This window comes from Sinocyclocheilus rhinocerous, unplaced genomic scaffold (genome assembly GCF_001515625.1).
Source record: "Sinocyclocheilus rhinocerous isolate Xijiao unplaced genomic scaffold, SAMN03320098_v1.1 scaffold688, whole genome shotgun sequence".
NCBI lineage: Eukaryota > Metazoa > Chordata > Actinopteri > Cypriniformes > Cyprinidae > Sinocyclocheilus > Sinocyclocheilus rhinocerous.
In genome coordinates, this window is record NW_015651641.1 from 1579398 (window position 1) to 1597809 (window position 18412).

Sequence of the window (18412 nt, forward strand, 5' to 3'; positions counted from 1 at the left end):
ATCATATAATAAAGTAATATCTTTAAGTGCCTGGAAGGTATATGAATATTAGATGTCCTCATTCTTTGTGTATCGTAGATTACTTTGAGATGCTATGACTATTAGTTTGGTCTTATAATGCAGTCAATTCTCATTTATTGTACTGAGAACATGGTGTAAATGTGGCATGATTAGGAATACATATCTGAGTAAGTTGACCATAACCTCATGAACGTGTATGCTAAAGGTAAAATTGTACAGTTTTTCCTCTGAACACATCATGTATGAACGTTTCAGGCACGACTGAACAGCAAGTTCCCCTGTTCAGTAAAAAGAGTCGATTGTTGATTGAGAAATCGCTCTGATGAATTGTGTTCAGTGAAGTATTATGGTGTGTTCATGTCCGCTTCTACAAACTGCTGAATAAACCAAAAATGCGCATCGGGTGTGTTAAAATATTGAATTGACGATGCAGCTGTAAATATGACGTATAATATGTCGTAATCATACTATAGGCCTACTACTGTATTTTGTCCACGCAACTAGTTTTATTGCAAATGACTCACTGAAAAGAACCAGTTCATGAAAGTAATTTGTTTGTTAATCAGACTACGCTGGTCGTGCTGTTCTTGATTCACTATGGGGGAAAAAATTGGCTTGTGAGAATCATTTGTTCCTGAACCAGGCCACACTCAGTGGTTGCGCTTAATATGTTTGATTCAGTAAAAAAGTGCTCATAGGTGTTGTTTGTTCAAGAATCTAGACTGGCCGTGTTGTACTTTTTCATTAACCAAAAAAATTCAGGGACCAATCACACACATGCAAACAGTTTATGTTGTAGTCTTGATTATATTTAATTCGGAAGTATTAAACATTTCAACTGCTTTGACAGTAAGTTGAGTTATACAGTAAGTACATTTACATTGTGATCAGTTGATAAGTGTTGCCTACAAGTATTATAGATTTACTTATCACTAATAGCCTACATAGCACCTAGACAAATTGTGCGCAAATCTTTAACTTTACATTTAAGTATAATAATTTAAATGTCTTATAAAGTTTGACATTTCTTTAAAATAGTCAACATAGACATGTAATGTCAATATCTGTCTGGAACTACTTTAGCCGTGCGTTTCTCTGAAAATATTTGCATACAACGTTCGTCAGCCAATCAGATTCAAGCATTCAACAGCTCCGAAGTATAACTACAAATAATCTAAATGCAACTGCAGGTCCTCAGAATAAAATATAAAGAGTGGCCCCTAAAAAGTATTTGAACACTTATGTCACCCTTTAAATTAATTTCACTGCATTAGACACAAAATATCAAGCAAGTGATACATGCAAACCACCTATTCTAGAGTTTTTCTTAAAAAAACAAAAACCCTTACATACCTTCTCTATTTTTAACTAAATTGGTCTCCAGGTCATTTTTCATGGCTGAGTTAAGTTTCCATGTCTAAAATAGGTTGCAAAGTCTTTGCAATTCATTTATTTGGCTAGGCCTATTAAAAAGGCAAATGTAGGCTACAAATCAGGGTTTCCATTTCACACCATCTCTAGTTTTACAGTTTTATGAAAATATATAAGAATAATAAGTCAATTTGTACATGAAAGATCTCCACCATTCGGTGCTGCAAAGTTGGTTTTATGTTGGACATTCGTTAGAATAGTGTTTTCCAACCGGGGAGCCATGAAAAAATTCTTCAAACTTTTCTAACATGCTAAAATGTGTATAAAACATTTAATATATATCATAAATATCTGATGTCTTAAATAATAACAAATAAGACACACGTTGAAAAAAATTCATAATTCCCTCCCCCTCGACCCCCTCACTGACCTGTCAGCACGTCAGTATGCCTATAGCGTATGCATGCGTTTTATCCTTAATAATTAATCCTAAAGATTCTTCTGGACCATCAGCTTCATCTTCCTTTATCGGAGATCCATCATGTCCTCTTCCTCTGTGACTGGTATGTGTGGACAGACTGTCGAATGAAGCAATGGTTCCTACTTCCTAGCAAACTAAAACAGCATCTGACAAAAAAAATCACCCATCACTACACTCTTAAAAATAAAAGTGCTTCACGATGCCATAGAAGAACCTTTTTGTCTAAATGGTTCCATAAAGAACCTTTAACATCTGAAGAATCTTTCTGTTTCACAAAAGGTTCTTTGTGGCGAAAGAAGGTTCTTCAGATTATAAAAAGTTAAGAAAGAGATGGTTCTTTAAAGAACCTTTGACTGAATGGTTCTTTGTGGAACCAAAAATGGTTCTTCTATGGCATCGCTTGAAGAACCTTTTGAAGCACCTTTATTTTTAAGAGTGTATAAGCAAGGACACAGAATAATTGAAACAATTAAAAAGGCAACACGAAAAACAAGAGGAAGTTATGATGAAGAGTGCAATAATGTCAGAAAAAGCATTGAAGGCCAGTCATCTTGTGGCTAAAATAGTAGCCAAATCGAAAAACCCCACACAATCGCTGAGACTGTAATCTTGCCTGCATGCAAAGCCACCGTTAAAACCATGCTAGGCCCACAAACTGAGAAAGAAATATCAAAGGTTCCCCTGTCAAACAATACAATTAGCAGGTGAATAGATGACATGTCCTTAGACATTGAAAGTGTGGTTTTGGAAACAATCTGATCTAGGATGTCTCAGTGTATGTACTGATGGGGCCGCTGCCATGACGGGGAGCATGAAGGGCTTCATTAGCAGAGTCAGAGCACAAAACCCACAAGAGAAAGACACTCACTGGGAGGCAACTCGCCCTCTGGCGTTCTTTTGTTGAACAGGGCCAACTTGATATGTTTCCCTTGTGCAAAGCACACTCAAACAGCAAACTCCCTGAGCTTATCGCCCAGCATCTTAAATTCCTAGAGGAGAGGTTCAGCTTTTATTTTCCAGCTGAGTCTAATGCTGAGTTTGACTGGGTCCTTGATCCTTGGAGTTCATCGGGACTGGAAAGTTCAAAAGGCATGCCACTGTCTGCAAGTGCAAGAACAACTTGCGGAACTAATGGAAGATTGCAGTTTAAAAATGAAATTTCAAGACATGGCTTTGGACAGTTTTTGGATAACTGTGGAGAAAGATTATCCAGCTGTTGCAAACAGTGCCGTTGCAGAAGCCTACTGATGCCATTTTCCACAACCTATTTGTGCGCAGGGGCGCCGCTATGGTTGCTGGGCCCCCTGAACAGCATATTGACTCGTGCCCCCTCAGCGATTGCGTTCGGGGTGGGGTGGGGTCTCCCCCGGCCCTCCGTAATAATCGTGTTCAGGGATCCCTCTCCCTCATCGGACCTCCCACCTCCCACTGGCCCACCAAATTACACAAGGACTAACAATAGGCTACATAAAATAACTATGGTACTACTTAAATAAATGTTTGATAGGCAAATAATATCACAATGTAAATATTTTTGTATGAGAAATGTTTGTGATTATAAACCAGCCTTGTGTAACAATATCAGGTCACTTGACCAAGAAGTAAAAAAAGTTTTCAATAATTCAAATATTTGTCTAAACACAACAACAAAAAATTTTAAAAGAAAAAAAAATATGTACAATGTATGAAAGATGTTTATGAATGCAGTGGGTGTGGCAACATGAGGTCACAATACCAAGAAGTTATATAGATTTAAATATTTCAAAAATTCACCACAAAATACACAAAATCATATTTCCAAAATCCAAGTTGTGTATGATGTGTGTCAGGATTGAGCGAAGATATTACAACTACTGTGGCATAATCAGGTCACATGACAAGGAAGTTATAGAGATTTAAATATTTCAAAAATTCACCAAAAATACACACACACACACATAAATATATATTTAAATCTAAGTTGTGTATTATATGCTGCATGTATGTATAAACACACTGAAAAAATGTGCCCTAAGGGCAAGTTATTTATTTTTAATTGGCTCAAGTTAAAAAATATAGATGTGAATCATTACCCTAAATTTTTTTAATTGGATGAATGAAACATTTTTTTCAGTGTAGGTGATTTGAGATCTTTAGATAAAACAACCACAAAGTTAAATTTATATGAAATAGATTTATTCAATTAAGACATTCAGTTTACAGATTTATAACAGATATACTAATCATACAAAAGTAAAACATTGTCTTAATCTATACTTAAATATAGTATATATAAAATACTATACTTAGCTAAAATAAACTACACATGTAAAAGGATCTTGTTTTTAGTGTTTTTATGGAATAATGCCATATTAAACCAAGTTTATTGTGGATTTTGCACTTATGAGACTCTCCTTAACTTGACGTGCCCAAATGGGGATCGTTGTGAGGGCTTTTTCAATTCTAATGCTTAAAACAATTACACCATCGAATAATATTATTATTCATTTTTATATTATGCTTTTAAATGCGATCTGAAAAAGATACAGCACGATCCATGACTATTACGCGATTACATATAAATGAATGCCGAAGAAAGCAACGAATGTCTAATGAATGTCCAACATAAAACCAACTTTACCGCACCCTGCCATTCGACTTCTTGAATGAAAACTCTTCCGACAAACAGTTCAAACCCCGCAGAGAAAACGTCCAGAGATAAATATGGCTCAGAAGAGCGCAGAAATGATCCACAAGGGCCATCGTATCCATGTCTTCATCTGGGAAGGCCGTATTCCTGTCCAACTTTTTTGTTTTGTTTTTGGAAGACGACGCACCTCGTCTTCGGATATGAATCCTCTTCAGGCTTTGTGTCCACATTGGTTCAGTATTCTCAGATTCCTTCCCAAAGGGTGTCTTTTTCACCTTTTGCCGTCCGTGTCTTGTTTCTGGAGTGTTATTATGAACTCCAGCAACATGTATTTCCAGTTTAGCAGATCTCCAACTCTGCGCAACTGCTTCGCGCACTCGGCAACTGCGGCTTGCTCTGTACGAGGGAGAATCGAAAGTCAGTAAGTTAGCCCGTAAATTGTTGTTTTATTCATCTGGATTATTTTATAAAACTCGTTTAAACAGATTAGTCCATTTGTTTTACCTTTCTTCGCCATTTCAGATCGTAGAGAGTTGAGGCGTTCCGGGGTTTCAGCAGTGTGGATGAGTTCCTGACTCCGTCTGACTGAGCTGCGGCGAGCGCTCTTCTTCTCTGAATGTATAGTTAAGCTGCGTTAAGAGTGACGTAATAAACAATGTGTCCATCTGAGAATCCCCGTCCACGTCACGTTTGTTGATATCCGTTTTTGTTTAGCCCTATATGGCGTCTACCTGTTCTTCGTGAGAACAAACCTATCCCGTTCAACCGATAAACTGAACACCTTTACTTACATACGCAGTACTGTGTACACTGTGAGAACGACTACAGCAAAAGTATCTTTTGATTTAAATATCTGCACTTGTTTAACACCACTGAACCGCGATAACACGATAGCCTTCTATCGTGATAGGCCTATGGGGGAAGATGCCCCCTTAATAACAAGGTGCATTTATTTTTGTGTTATTAATGGAAACAGAGATAAATAAGTTGCCATAGCACAAAATTAATATATATTTGTAATTGAATTATTAAAATTAAAATGATTGCCCCTACCTGGGGCAAGAAATCTCTCGGGTAAAGTTTCACAAAATGCTAAATTTACTTTTTATATAATTTCTTATTAATATTTATATAGTTAGTAAAATGTCATTAATGTAAAATTCTAAAATATTCTATTTAAAATAGTTTTGCCAATTGAGTTAATTTCCATTGACTAAAAATGACAGACAAAGCATCTGAAAGGTATATTTATTTTATGACTTATATACAGGCATATCAGTCATATGAGTATATAAATATTTAATTGCCCATATTTTAACTGAAGATATGTCATAATAGCAGCTCTGTGAGTTCAAACTGAATAATTTTACTCAAGTAGCCTATAGGTTTTAATGGATTGCAAAGATATCTGAACTGAACATCCAAGGAATTGCTGATGAAATTATTTAAAGTTATATTATATAAAGTTGGCACACCACGAGCTTTTAGGCTCGAAACGTATATTTGGTGAGAGCATAATTAAATATAATTAAATATTGTTCTACTTTTGGAGCTGTGGTGTGCCAACTTTGGTTTTTCTGTTTGAAATTTTTTTGTGGTTGAACACCTGCATTGAGCTTTTGGCCGGTTGGATGTTCGCATTTTGATCTTTGTTCTGGAATCTTTGTTCTTCAAAATGAAAACAACATTTTTTAATGCACATATATAAAAGCATTAATGTGTCCACAAATCTCTCATGAACAAACAGAAACAAAAAATTTGATATTTTGCATAATTCAATATCACAGATCATTATTTTCCAGTGACAAAAAGGTCATTTGACCTCAAAACTGCCATTCATTAAATCTGTTGAGATGAGATTTTGTGTCGTCTATGGGTCAAGAGAAAAAAAAAGGTGTGGGGTATTACAAGTTCTAACTCGGTTTCTTTTATTGTTTGATTTGTCTTTTAAATTCCCTAACATCATGTGATACAAGGAGTTTCCAGCCTCATCAGGTGACTAAATATACAAATTCTATGACAAGAAAACATTCCGTTTCCTGTAACCCTCTTGTAGTTTCACTTCAGGCATGCCTCCAGCATGCAACTCTTTATTCACAGACAGAAGGAAGTGTCTCTTGATTGGTTGAGGTAAACTGTCATTTGCATGACTATCTAACCGGTTGTTTTTCTAAGAGAAAGAAGCTAACAAACAGTCCTAACTATTGTGTTCATTTCTATTAGGAATGTAACAGTTACAGTTTTGTTTTTCAAAGAGAACTATGTCATTATCACATGTGTTGATAACATTTAGCCTACATTTGGAAGAAATGAGAATCATAAAAACTTATATGTTTATTATGACCTCATACAAATTACCCTATTAATAGTAGTGAACAAAATAGGAATAAAATACAATTTAGGCCAGAGGGTTTATTTTCTCTAATTTGATTAAATAAAACTAAAACTATAAATATAATGCATACTTTTGTCTACAGTATGTATAGCTACATGTTACTAAAACACTACAATATGATTAAACTGAACACAAGATTGATATAAAACTAATGGCCAGCACAAGTATTCACGACAGATAAACCGTTTATGTCATACAGTGTCATGTTGAGGAATCCTCCACTGGGTGGGGGGGAATCACAGATGAATTATTATTGCTCAATGGAGGAAGCTCTTATTACTGATGACAAATTCACAAATCACATTGCAACAGAAAATCTATTCTAGCATCATCTTTTCAATGGATGCCGTTATGCAATGTTTACTGGAATTTTGTCTGGTCTTTTTGAGCATATATTACATAGATGTTACTCTTAATAGTACACTTAAAGGGTTCACCCAAAAATGAAAATTAGCCCATAAATTACTCAGCTCCTGTTAACAAACGTTGGTTTTCAAGAGACTCACTGGCGCATGTGCAACGCTGACCCCATACATCATTCCCCCGGAGCTGCTTCCGTGTACAACTGTTGGTGCAAGCTACATTAAAGTGATTAAGTTTTGAATATGGATATTTTTCCTCACAAAAATGCATCGATTCGTTACAGAAGGCCTTTGTTCACACACCCCCCACCCCCGGAGCCGTGTGAGACACTTTTTTTTTAATGGATGGGTGCTTTTTAACTTATTTTGGACTGATGCATGCAACACCCGCTGAGACCATCTGAGCAAGGGGGACTTGATGTCTCAGATTATAATACTTTTATAATCCCACTTTCACAGCAACTAAAAAGTTGATGAAGTTTGTAAAGAATAGAAAGAGATTTTAAAGAATAAATAGAGATTGTAATGTATTTCCTAATTATATTTAATGCTTTGAGGCATATATATTTTTTGTTAAAATGTATTTTTCTGTTGACAATTCCTATTAAATTGGCCAATTTCCATAGACAAGCGCTGCTAGCATGGAACTGTCAGGGAACAAAGACTCAAATGGCAAAGGTGAGTATATTTGATGAAACAGTTTATTCACAAACAGGTGAATGACACAATGGCAGATAGTAAACAACCGGAGCGGATGAATAGTGAACACATTCCTGAAAGGAAATTAGCACCACACACACACACACACCTTATGATGTGGATCTTTAATGTTAGGGGCCTATATTTCTGCCGGAGGTCCTGGACATCTTGTTCAGATACATGGCATCATGGATTCTATCAAATACCAGCAGATAAAAATCTAAACCTGACTGCCTCTGTTAGAAATCTTATAATGGGCCGTGGTTGGATCTTCCATCAGGACAATGATCCAATACAAACATCAAAATCAACACAAAAAAATGTGTCACTGAGCACAAAATGAAGCTTCTGCCATGGCCATCCCAGTTCCCTGACCTGAACCCTACAGAAAATGAGTGTGCTGAAACGCCACACGGCTTTAAATTGTAGGTAGACCCGCAGGTGGCGCTGTTTCCCAACATATAAACTCAGTCAAACTCAATCCTTTAAGTGACTATAGCTATTAAACTATATCTTGTTATTATTTTAAATCTGTATTTAACCTCAGAACAATCTCAAAGTAAAAAGAGGTGCTAAAGTCTGATTTTGTGGTAGCTATTTAAAATTAATCTTAATTGAAGTGATGAAGGATTTTGAAAGTCTGACAGTAATCAGTGTTGATTACTTCTGTAAGTTTAACCCTGCCTGGTTTAAATGTTTGAAAATGATTAACAGTTGAAAACATTCATTAGAAGTTTAGAAAAGTAAGCAAAAAGTACCTAAGCAAATGTAATCAGTTACATTACTTTGATAATTGAAAAGTAATTGAAATAGTTACACTACTTACTTATTATTACATTTTAAATGGGGTAACTTGTCATCTGTAATCTATTACATTTCCAAAGTAACCTTCCCAACACTGGTTTAAAGTGAGCACATGACAGTGATGGGTCTAGCTTAAATATGTACATAAATTTCAGGATGTGGTGCATCTCTGGGAATAATCACATTAGATCTAGAGTAAACTGCTTTCAAGATATGGCTTTCCCAAAAAAAGTGGTCTCCTGGCTCAACTTACCCCCAGTGTGGGGTAAATTGAGCCTAGGAAGAGGGCTAGTTGAGCCACATGGAGTTAAACTGTGCCATTGATTATGCTGAAGTAAAACTGAAAAATTTTCACCTCATGCTATCAATGTTTAGTTTAGTTCCTGTTTAGTTCCTGTCTGCCCTTATTTGGTTCAGTTCCTGTTCTCATTTAGTTAATCATCATTCATTAGTTTCCTCCTGTGTTTCATTACTCTTCTTATTAGTCGATCGTTTGGTTTAGTATAAATAGCCCTGCCTTTCCTTAGTTTAGGGATGTGCCGAACGAGGCTTTTGAAGCAGTGAGGCTTTTACAACAAACTGCGTTGATGCTTCGAAGCTTTTGACTCCGTGCTATACCCCGCCATCTGGTGGGCAATAAAAGTTCTTACACCAACTATCATTTAGCTTGTTTTGTTCACTGGGACGTCATTGTAAGGTTTAATTGTCTATTTAATAAGCATATGTGTCATAGCAAGGCGGCATGTGTGTGTGCAGCGATAGAGTTTCCCAAATTTATTTTATGTTGCACAGTACAATGACAAAGACTTTATTTTCTTCATTTTTAATTGCATCAAACTTGTGTCTTTTCACATAAATAGAATGTTTAATACGCCAATAAATTAGACCTACGTCATTTTTCATTGCACCGTTTTTGTGTCTTCCTTACAAAAGAACACAAACATGCACAGCTAAACAACACAAATGCACAAATACAAATGCAGTTATTGCATTTAATATATTTTGCAATAATATATTTTTCTCGCCAATGTGAGCTGTTGACAACAGAGGACGGCGTTTACAAGCAGCAAAAATGTTTGTGGTAGGACTTTTATCCTTTTTGGGAACAGGTTGAGCCCGCAAGGTGTTTTAATTTTCATTCAGTCAACAGACATTCACATGTCATTGTTTTTAATAGTAGTACTATAATTAACAACGATACACCACGTAAAAACACTACATCCATATAGGCATGCTGACTGATATAACTAGCATTGCACTAAATGGATCGCGGGTATGGGACAGCGCAATCGACGCGCTTTGTATTTGAGCCTAGCGTGATGTGTCAGTGACGTAACGAAGCTTCGTTTTCACAGGTCGCGTGACAGCCTCATTTCATGCAATGCTCCGGAACACTGTTTCGAAGCACTAGTGCAGTGTTTCTCAACCCTGGTCCTGAGCGCCCCCCAACACTGCACATTTTGTATGTCTCCCTTATCTGACCACCATTTCAGGTCCTGGAGTTTCTTTTAATGAGCTAATGAGTTGAATCAGGTGTGTTTGATTAGGGAGACACACAAAATGTGCAGTGCTGGGGTGCGCCCAGGACCAGGGTTGAGAAACACTGCACTAGTGTGTCAAAAACTCGAAACGTGTGTCGACACTAGGTGTCGATCTACCCATCCCTACCTTAGTTTCTTTGTCCTGTCTCCGTCATGTAAAGAGGTTGTTTTCTCTTGGTTTTTCCCTAGTGGATTTATTAAAAGACTCTGTTTATTTGATATCTGCCTCCTTCATACTCCTTCAAGCTCCTTCGCCTGGCAACCCCTGACAGAAGACAGGACCCTAAAAGGATGGACTGGGCTGAGGATTTACTTCTGAACATCCAGCAGGAGGGAAGGCCATTGGAACTATATGTGGAGGAGTTCCTGAGTGTTTATCATCTGGTGAGCTGAAGCGATCATATGCTTAATGCTTGCTTCCGGATGGGACTGGACGATGATAATTTGTTCCGATTTCTGTCTCCTGGCGATTGTTATAGACCCGTAACAGACTTTATAAATTACGTCCTCGATTTGAATGACTCTGATTTCTTTGTTGACGTGGAAGATAATCGTCCTGATCCCATTCGGAAGCATGTGGGCGCTCCAGCTCACCACAAGCCAGCTCCCTCCACATACCACTCCAATGAGCCCGCTCCCTCCTTTCCTCCCACACTTCCCAGAGTCCTCCAAAGCTCCTCCCTAGTCCTCAGCCCAGGATGACTCAAGCCCACCGGCTGCCGCTGGCTCAGCGCTCTTGGACATGGCTCTGCCTCCGGTGTTCTCGGCCCCTATCCTCTCTCCAGAATCCGCTCCAGAAAGCTCTCCTTCGTCTCCTTCGTCTCTGCTGGTCCCGTCCAGCTCTCCATCGTCTCCTGAACCCCCTGTGTTAATGAACTCTGCTCCTCGAGAGCGCCCTCCAGAGCCGGCTCCTTGAGAGCGCCCTCCAGAGCCGGCTCCTCGAAAGCGCCCTCCAGAGCCCGCTCCTCGAAAGCGCCCTCCAAAGCGCCCTCAAGTGCCCAGCTCCTCGAAAGCGCCCTCCAGAGCGCCCTCAAGTGCCCAGCTCCTGGAAAGCGCCCTCCAGAGCGCCCTCAAGTGCCCAGCTCCTGGAAAGCGCCCTCCAGAGTGCCTTCAAGTGCCTAGCTCCTCGAAAGCGCCCTCCAGAGCGCCCTCAAGTGCCCGCTCCTCCAGAGTGCCCGCCGGAGCGCCCGCCAGGATTCTTAGTTTTCCCCAAGAAAATTGGGGGGGCATATACCCGTGGCCGAGCCGTCTAAAGCCATGGAGGATCCGCCATGGCCTTCTGAGTCCCCTGATCCGCCATGCCCTCCTGAGTCCCCTGCTCCGCCATGGCAACCTGAACTGCCTGCTCCGCCATGGCTCCCGGAGCTCCCTGATCTGTCCTGGAGGCTCTCCTTGTCTCCGCCCTGTTCCTGTCCTGCACCAGCCTCCAGGGCGCCCGCCCCCCCCCTCCCCGATGTTACTGTTATGGCGCGGGACGCGCCTTCCGGGAGGGGGGCTATATCTGTCACGTGTTTGTTTCTGTTTGGTTCCTGTCTGCCCTTATTTGGTTCAGTTCCTGTTCTCATTTAGTTAATCATCATTCATTAGTTTCCTCCTGTGTTTCATTAATCTTCTTATTAGTCGATCGTTTGGTTTAGTATAAATAGCCCTGCTTTTCCTTAGTTTCTTTGTCCTGTCTCCGTCATGTAAAGAGGCTGTTTTCTCTTGGTTTTTCCCTAGTGGATTTATTAAAAGACTCTGTTTATTTGATATCTGCCTCCTTCATACTCCTTCAAGCTCCTTCGCCTGGCAACCCCTGACAATCAAAGGAAGAGAAATTCAATAAAAATGACTTCTTATGTGTGAGTGATGGACTGGCCATTCATCCAGGGTGTTTCCCCGCCTGTGGCTCAAGACACTGGGTGAGGCTCCAGCTCACCACGACCCTAATAAGGACAAAGAGGTTTGGATAATATAATGGATGGATGGATGGGATGACTTCTTGAAAGTTTAATTTTAAAGATACAGTTCACAACTTTGAAGGCATTTTTTTTTTTTTTAACAAAATAAAATTCAAACTGAAGAATAAAAAAAAAAAACTTACGGAAATGGGCTAATAGTACTCAACACCCAACTTATAAAGGTTGCAGGGAAATACAATTTCACAAAAAGTTCAATGGCCAATTTTCACAAGGCCTATTTAAAAGTTTAAAAAAAACAAAATGTTTTGTCTAAAATTAATGAAATACAATGTATAATTACAGTAAAATAATACTTTATAATCATTAAAAGGGGTGAGCCACTGGCTCAACTTACCCCAGGATTTTTTTGGCTCAAATTACCCCACTCCGACCATTTTAACAAACTTGTATCATCCAGCAGTTTAGAGCTAACACCATGCTAACAGTATAGACTCATATTTTAACTTCCTGCACAAACACATATTTGATATTTTTTCAGATTTGTCTGTAATTGTTCAGACACAAGAAGCACAAGTCCAAAAAAAAACATTTATTCCATGGGCCTCTCTCCATCACAGGAAGAGTTAAATGAATAACTCTTCATATATTTGTGGTCACATCACCAATTTTTAAGGTTGACTAATAACAAGGGGTAGCTCAACTTCCCCACAGGCTGAAATCACCCGCTCTCCCTACTATATCTTGGTCCACTACACATCTAGCTGACCTAGTTATGTTCCAAAAGCACAGTTACCAGTTAATAAACTGGATTTACCACAATGGTTTGTAATGGCTATCTCTGGATTAGACTGAGACACAAGTCAGGTCAGAAATGCTCAAATGTAGAAGAGCTTTCACATCTGAATTAAGCAGTTGTTCTTGAGTGTACTGATATAATGATGCATGTTGCTGTTGTTTCTAACACCAGATGATGGTTCTTACACCTGTCTGGAAAAGACTGTGTGTGTTTGTCTGTGTGTGGCATCTCCTTGTTTTTGCAGACAAGAGACGCTTTACACCAACAGTATCCAACTGTTGAAAAGCAGCAAAAAGGACATTTTAGAGCATTTTATAGCTTTCTGAATGCACTCTGCATCTTGGTGGTTTCATATGACCATCAACAAAATGTTGATTGCTATTGCTTTTTGAAGTGTGTCACGCTGGATCCGAGTCATAGACTATTAAGATCTTGTTTCAAAGAACATTTGAAACATTTAATACCGTTTGTATTGTATTTGATAGATTCTGTTTGACTGTTCATTTCTCTTGGTCCTTTAATAAAGGGTTTAGTTAATACTAAAATCTGTTTCGTATCTTTTGTAATATACTGACAACCAACAAAAACAGGTGGTAACGAGAAAGTCACATGATAAAAAGAACATGAAAGTCACAGGTTCATTGGCACTTCTAATTCTGTCAACAACAGCCACAGGCCATATAAAGACTATTTAATACACCATATTACAACAAAAATGGACAAAGCTCAGAGGAGAGGTTGGTCCTGCAGCTCAAACTGTAGAGCATGTAAGTCAAGCTCATTCAAGCTCAGACAGCTACAGCAGACCGTCCCGGTGTCACACCAATCAAGTTGAAAGCGGTTTATCATGGAACATTTGTGGTTGTTTTATATTTCCTTCTCAGTCTGCTACCTGTACCTTTGCTGTTTTGGGTCATGTAAAATATTTAACTATACAGCCTTAACCTGCGCAGACTTTGCAACATCAGTAAAATGTTCCTTTCTTGTTTTCAGAATTGACCGAATTGGAATCAAGCATAAGACATGTTAGAACATGCATAAGAACATGTGAGCAACATACACATGATGCCATATTTTGATCAATATCTACTTTTGAGGTATAAAAACCATTAGTCTGTTTACTGAAACGTTGGTCAGAAACAGTGAGAGCGGATGCAGAAGATGAACTGACTGCAAACCACACGCTTTTCCTTAGTTTCTTTGTCCTGTCTCCGTCATGTAAAGAGGCTGTTTTCTCTTGGTTTTTCCCTAGTGGATTTATTAAAAGACTCTGTTTATTTGATATCTGCCTCCTTCATACTCCTTCAAGCTCCTTCGCCTGGCAACCCCTGACAATCAAAGGAAGAGAAATTCAATAAAAATGACTTCTTATGTGTGAGTGATGGACTGGCCATTCATCCAGGGTGTTTCCCCGCCTGTGGCTCAAGACACTGGGTGAGGCTCCAGCTCACCACGACCCTAATAAGGACAAAGAGGTTTGGATAATATAATGGATGGATGGATGGGATGACTTCTTGAAAGTTTAATTTTAAAGATACAGTTCACAACTTTGAAGGCATTTTTTTTTTTTTTAACAAAATAAAATTCAAACTGAAGAATAAAAAAAAAAAACTTACGGAAATGGGCTAATAGTACTCAACACCCAACTTATAAAGGTTGCAGGGAAATACAATTTCACAAAAAGTTCAATGGCCAATTTTCACAAGGCCTATTTAAAAGTTTAAAAAAAACAAAATGTTTTGTCTAAAATTAATGAAATACAATGTATAATTACAGTAAAATAATACTTTATAATCATTAAAAGGGGTGAGCCACTGGCTCAACTTACCCCAGGATTTTTTTGGCTCAAATTACCCCACTCCGACCATTTTAACAAACTTGTATCATCCAGCAGTTTAGAGCTAACACCATGCTAACAGTATAGACTCATATTTTAACTTCCTGCACAAACACATATTTGATATTTTTTCAGATTTGTCTGTAATTGTTCAGACACAAGAAGCACAAGTCCAAAAAAAAACATTTATTCCATGGGCCTCTCTCCATCACAGGAAGAGTTAAATGAATAACTCTTCATATATTTGTGGTCACATCACCAATTTTTAAGGTTGACTAATAACAAGGGGTAGCTCAACTTCCCCACAGGCTGAAATCACCCGCTCTCCCTACTATATCTTGGTCCACTACACATCTAGCTGACCTAGTTATGTTCCAAAAGCACAGTTACCAGTTAATAAACTGGATTTACCACAATGGTTTGTAATGGCTATCTCTGGATTAGACTGAGACACAAGTCAGGTCAGAAATGCTCAAATGTAGAAGAGCTTTCACATCTGAATTAAGCAGTTGTTCTTGAGTGTACTGATATAATGATGCATGTTGCTGTTGTTTCTAACACCAGATGATGGTTCTTACACCTGTCTGGAAAAGACTGTGTGTGTTTGTCTGTGTGTGGCATCTCCTTGTTTTTGCAGACAAGAGACGCTTTACACCAACAGTATCCAACTGTTGAAAAGCAGCAAAAAGGACATTTTAGAGCATTTTATAGCTTTCTGAATGCACTCTGCATCTTGGTGGTTTCATATGACCATCAACAAAATGTTGATTGCTATTGCTTTTTGAAGTGTGTCACGCTGGATCCGAGTCATAGACTATTAAGATCTTGTTTCAAAGAACATTTGAAACATTTAATACCGTTTGTATTGTATTTGATAGATTCTGTTTGACTGTTCATTTCTCTTGGTCCTTTAATAAAGGGTTTAGTTAATACTAAAATCTGTTTCGTATCTTTTGTAATATACTGACAACCAACAAAAACAGGTGGTAACGAGAAAGTCACATGATAAAAAGAACATGAAAGTCACAGGTTCATTGGCACTTCTAATTCTGTCAACAACAGCCACAGGCCATATAAAGACTATTTAATACACCATATTACAACAAAAATGGACAAAGCTCAGAGGAGAGGTTGGTCCTGCAGCTCAAACTGTAGAGCATGTAAGTCAAGCTCATTCAAGCTCAGACAGCTACAGCAGACCGTCCCAGTGTCACACCAATCAAGTTGAAAGCGGTTTATCATGGAACATTTGTGGTTGTTTTATATTTCCTTCTCAGTCTGCTACCTGTACCTTTGCTGTTTTGGGTCATGTAAAATATTTAACTATACAGCCTTAACCTGCGCAGACTTTGCAACATCAGTAAAATGTTCCTTTCTTGTTTTCAGAATTGACCGAATTGGAATCAAGCATAAGACATGTTAGAACATGCATAAGAACATGTGAGCAACATACACATGATGCCATATTTTGATCAATATCTACTTTTGAGGTATAAAAACCATTAGTCTGTTTACTGAAACGTTGGTCAGAAACAGTGAGAGCGGATGCAGAAGATGAACTGACTGCAAACCACACGCACTTACAATTGACTTGTTTTCTTGCCATGCACAGGGACAGATTCTTGTTCATTAAACAGAATCCTATTTTAATGGACATTAAACTCTGATTCCAGACATCTAAAACATGACTAGTCTAGAACAATATAAATGTACTGACACCAAGATCAAGTTTAAAACCAACAATTAAACTTTTCATGTCTTATTGTGGCTTTTTAAATGTTACCAAAAAAAAAGAATGAAAATTGAAAGAAAATGTAAGAAATTTTTTGAAAGAAACATTTAAAACCCTTACAGCTTTTTAGCTATTTTTCAGCTATTAAGTAATTTGACGCGCTATTAAATTCTCAAATCACATCAGTCAGGAGTCTTATGACACGGAACAGTTATGTGTTTGTGTATTTTATAGGGTGTGGGTTAGGATTAGCTTATTAAATCTATAACTATCTGTATGTATATAAAAACAATAGAATTCTATGTAATGTCCCCATTTAGATAGCTAAGTAAACGTGTGTGTGTGTCGTTCAGTTTAGAGCTACTGCCCCCAAATGGCACATTTAGATAATACAATTGTGTACTGATGTATGTTTAAAATACTGCAATAAAACTCTTGCTCCAGTTCTCATTTTTATAGGATGCATGAACGTAGAAGACTGTATCATATGTGGCATTCATGTTATATTCATAAATGTGCCTGAGACATATATATATATATATACATATTTACATGAATATACTGTATCTTAAAATGTTATTTATTCCTGTGATGTCAATCTGAATTTTCAGCATCATTAATCCAGTCTTCAGTGTCACATGATCCTTCAGAAATCATTCTAATTTGCTGATTTGCTGCTCAAGAAACATTTATTATTATTATCAATGTTTCAAACAGTTGCCGCTTAATATTTTTGTGTAAACTGAGATGCAATTATCTAGGAATTCTATGATGAATAGAAAATTCAAAAGAACAACATTTATTTGAAATAGAATTTTTTTTTGTAATAATGTAAAAGTCTTTTCTGTCACTTTTGATCAATTTAATGTGTCCTTGCTGAATAACAGTATAAATTTCTGTCAAAAAATAGAATTTATCTTTAATTTTTTTATTTATTTATTTATTTTTTTACTGTTTGTAAAGGTTCTTTTAAGCATCAGTTCAAAGACCCTAAGTACTTTCATGGAGCCCCGAAAATAACATGAAAACAACATTGAAACTAACATATCATACATACACACATACACATTGTGTATATTCAGTATGTCATTGCTTTTAGACAATGTGGCATTCTAGTTTTGACAGACAGGTAATGTTTTCCCATTAAGCCCACATAATGTAACTCAGCCTCATTTAATTTACTGCATACCATTTCAGATGTGCCACTGTGAGCCTCTGTGATCAGGAGTGAGCTGTCAGCTCAGCTTGCCTGAATGCCTGCAGCTGAACCGGCTGTGGGTTCAGCTGTTGACAGGGAAGTCATTTAGCTCCAGTGACAGGCCTGAGAGAGGGAGAGCTTGAGATGGCCCTAAAACCAGCGCTCACAATGGAGAGAATAGAGGCGCTCATGAAGGGATGCTTTGTGCGTCAGGGAGGATGAGTCCTCTTGGTCTCACACCCATAGATCCGGTGCAATCGCATCATGCATACAGCCGACATGCCTCTACAACCCACTATATTCAGTCTTTCATCTCACTTCTCATGCAGGAAGAACCTCAGGTGTCTGAAGATGCTGCTTACACTCTTAAATATAAAGGTTCCAAAAGGGGGTTTCACAGATGTCGTAGAATAACCATTTTGGGTTCCTTAAAGAACCTTTCAGTGAACAGTTCTTAAAAGAGCCGTTTTTTCTTAGTGTGAAGAACATTATAATAATCTGAAGAACATTTTGTCCATTGGAAAGGTTCCACACTCTTAAAATAGAGGTTCCAAAAGATGGGTTTTCACAGCAATGCCATAGAAGAACCATTTTTGGTTCCCCAAAGAACTTTTCAGTGAACACTTCACAAAAGAACCATTTTTT